This window comes from Priapulus caudatus, unplaced genomic scaffold, assembly GCF_000485595.1.
Source record: "Priapulus caudatus unplaced genomic scaffold, Priapulus_caudatus-5.0.1 Scaffold2642, whole genome shotgun sequence".
Taxonomy (NCBI): Eukaryota; Metazoa; Priapulida; class Priapulimorpha; order Priapulimorphida; family Priapulidae; genus Priapulus; species Priapulus caudatus.
The window spans coordinates 43690-47742 of NW_014579703.1; positions in this window are offsets into that span (position 1 = coordinate 43690).

Below are 4053 nucleotides of genomic sequence, written 5' to 3' on the forward strand. Positions count from 1 at the left end.
TATGACATTATGACATGACATATATATGATATATATGACACATATATGACACATGATATATTATTTATGACATTATGACATGACATATATATGATATATATGACACATATATGACACATGATATATTATTTATGACATTATGACATGACATATATATGATATATATGACACATATATGACACATGATATATGACATATGACATTATGACATTATTTATGACAAAAATTTGTCATTATTAGCTCCTGATAGTAAGTACTTATAATACACAAGTGCAAGCTCTTGACTATATTATACCGACTATATTATACACTCCTGATTGTATGTCAGGTTACCTGGTAGAGTTACCTACTGGTATAGAGTTCGCTATAAATCGTTACCTATGCCTAAGCATACGTAGTTACCTGTACTAGTACTGTACATGTATGCCTACCAATACAGTTACCTGCGCATGCATGGTTATCTGTACAGAGTTACCTGTATTGAGTTACCTGTATTGAGTTACCTGTATTGTGTTACCCGTACAGTTACTTTATTGTGTTACCTAGCTGTGCGAAGTTACCTATACAGAGAGTTACCTGCGCATGCGTGGTTACCTGTACATCGTACCTATACATTTACCTGCGCATGGTTTATATGTGTACAGCGTTACCTATAAAGTTTACCTGTATTTGTAATGAGGCTGTTACCTGTTACCAATTGGTAATGCGATGGTGTTACCTGTGGCGAGTTACATATATTCACTGACCTGTATATAGTGAGGTGTCTGTATGTAGGTAGTTACCTGTACTACGCACAAGTTAACTTGCACACATAAACGCAGATGGGGTCGTTGTCGTATCAGGTACTACAGATATGTACCCGAGGTAGTTTTAGGTTGTTTAGTATTATGTTTATATTTTTATATAATTAGGAGGTAGTTTTAGGTTGTTTAGTATTATGTTTATATTTTTATATGAGGTATGTTTAGGGTTAGGGTTAGGGTTAGACCGTTAGGGTACACTTCTGTAGTACAAGTCTGGTACACTTTGTGTATACATATATGTGTACCTCGGGTACATATCTGTAGTACCTGATACGACAACGACCCCTTGAGCCACATAACCTGTATGGAGTTTCCTGCGCATAGTCACGGATATAATATTGACTCCGTAGAATGACCACCCGAGTCACAATAAGCTTGTGTACTCGGTACCAGCATGGGATCATCACCTATAGACAAATACTGATATACCTTAGCAGGGATATATACTAGTAGTAGTACAGTGAGGTTTTATTATACATACGGAGGTTGCGTGTCAGAGAGAGAGAGAGAGAGAGAGAGAGAGAGAGAGAGAGAGAGAGAGAGAAGAGAGAGAGAAGAGAGAGAGAGAGAGAGAGAGAGAGAGAGAAGGGAGAGAGAGAGAGAAAGAGAGAGAAGAGAGAGAGAGAGAGCGTGAGCAGAGAGCGAGAGCGAAATTCGTCAACGTGTCCACTGTGTAAGTCAATGTCGGCTGACGTGTGTCCTACATTAATTAGTCTCTATAATACGTCGCCATGGCAGCAGCGCTCCGCATAAAGCTGAGTGTATAGTTGTAGTGGTGTGAGTGTGTGTGTGATTGTGTGTGTGTGTGTGTAGTGTAGTGTGTGTATGTGGTGTGTCGTGTGTGTGTGTGTATGAGTGTGTGTGGAAGTGTGTGTGTAGCGTGCGTGCGTGCTTGCGTGCGGCGCTGTGTGTGTGTGCTGTGTGTGTGTGTGTGTGTCGTGTGTGATGTGTGTGTGTGTGTGTGTGTGTGTGTGCGCGGCGCTGCGGCCAGTGTGTGTGTGTGTGTTTTGTGTGTGTGTGTGGTTGTGTGTGGTGTGTGTGTGTGCGCGCGCGCGTGTGGTGGTGTGTGTGTGTGTGTACATGTGTTGTGGTGGTGCATGTGTCGTGCCGCGCGTTATGTGTCGTGCGTGTGTGTCGTCGCCGCGCGGCCAGGGGCGTGAGAGAGAGAGCGAGAGCGCATATATAAGTAATAAAACCACGCATCGCCGAGCCATCCATGTGTGTTACATATGTCGTTCACAGACCATATAACAGAATAATAATCGAGATTAAACGTGTATGAAAGTGCCTTATATAGACAGGTGGCGGTCTATTTAGAGTGTCCTTTTATAGACATGGTGGCCGGTCTATTAGAGGGTCCTTTAAAGACAGTGGCCGGTCTATATAGAGGTGTCTTTAGTAGACCAGGGCCGGTCCTATAGAGGTGTCCTATTATAGACAGTCCGTCTAATAAGGTGTAACTCAGGTGGTTTAACTATACGAGGGAATCCATAGAAGAGCCGTACATCGGGTGTCTGTTTCGTAACGGTGACCGCTAACACACAGGTTGGTAACGGTGACCGCTAACACACAGGTAGTGGTTATTGGCAGCATTATTATAGTATTTAGTTTAGTGGAGCGGCGTATCTCTCTCTCTCTATCTAACGTTCTAACCCATCACGCTCTAGTTACTCACCTCTCTCTCANGTAACGAGCCGGTTTGATATGTGCTGTGGGGGATTGGCATCCAGGCAAAATACAGGTGTACAATTGTTACATAATACCTAATAATTAATTAATTAATAAAGCCCGGGAGAAATAATCCTAGATCTTGAATCTCGTAATTGTAATTGTAATGCGTTGTTGTTTGCTAGGTTTCATTTCACGTTGCATCTCGTGACTTGAGACAGCATTTCACGTAGCATCTCGTGACATGAGACAGCATCTCACGAGTCATATCAGTGCCTCACAGCTTGAGACGATGTCTCACAACACGAGACAATGTCTCATGCCCTGGGTCACTGTTTCATCTCTCGGGTCACTGTTCCATGCTTCATGTCACTGTCTAATGCCTCAGATCACTGTCTAATGCCTCAGGTCACTGTCTAATGCCTCAGGTCACTGTCTAATGCCTCAGGTCACTGTCTAATGCCTCAGATCACTGTCTAATGCCACAGGTCACTGTCTAATGCCTCAGGTTGTCTAATGCCTCATGTCACTGTCTAATGCCTCAGGTCACTGTCTAATGCATCATGTCACTGTCTAATGCCTCAGGTCACTGTCTAGTGTCTAATGCCTCAGGTCACTGTCTAATGTCTCAGGTCACTGTCTAATGCCTCATGTCACTGTCTAATGCCTCAGGTCACTGTCTAATGCCTCAGGTCACTGTCTAATGCTTCAGGTCACTGTCTAATGCCTCAGATCACTGTCTAATGCCTCAGGTCACTGTCTAATGCCTCAGGTCACTGTCTAATGCCTCAGGTCACTGTCTAATGCCTCAGATCACTGTCTAATGCCTCAGGTCACTGTCTAATGCTTTGGGTCACTGTCTAATGCCTCAGATCACTGTCTAATGCCTCATGTCACTGTTCCATGCCTCATGTCACTGTCCCATGCCTCAGGTCACTGTCCCATGCCTTGGGTCACTGTCTCGATGTGTTATTCTAATCAGGCCCCCATTCGTTAGGCGCGATCGTTAACGATCTCCATGAATAATTTCGGCGAATTAACAACACGTCATAATCATAATGTTCCGCTGGCTTCCCTCCCCTCCACCTTCCCTCTCCCTCCACCTCCCCTCTCCCTCCACTTCCCTTCTCCCTCCACATTCCCTCCCCTCCACCTCCCCTCTCCCTCCACCTCCCCTCTCCCTCCACTTCCCTTCTCCCTCCCCTCCACCTCCCCTCTCCCTCCACCTCCCCTCTCCCTCCACCTCCCCTCCACCCCCTCTCCCTCCACCTCCCCTCTCCCTCCACCTCCCCTCTCCCTCCCCTCCACTTCCCCTCTCCCTCTCCCCAGTCTCCCCTCCCCTTTCTCTACCTCGTCCCCCCTCCCCTCTCTCTCTTCTTACTTCATTTCGTATACATGTACAAGGGGTGTTGGAGGGTTGTACAGTAGAAGTATGGCTGTTTACATTATTTTATTATACTGAGTGCTCGTACGCCTGACAGTAGTGTGTGCGTGTGTGTGCGTGCGTGTGTGTGTGTGTGTGTGTGTGTGTGTGTGTGTGCGTGCGTGTGTGCGTGCGTGTCGTGCGTGGTGTGTGTGTGTG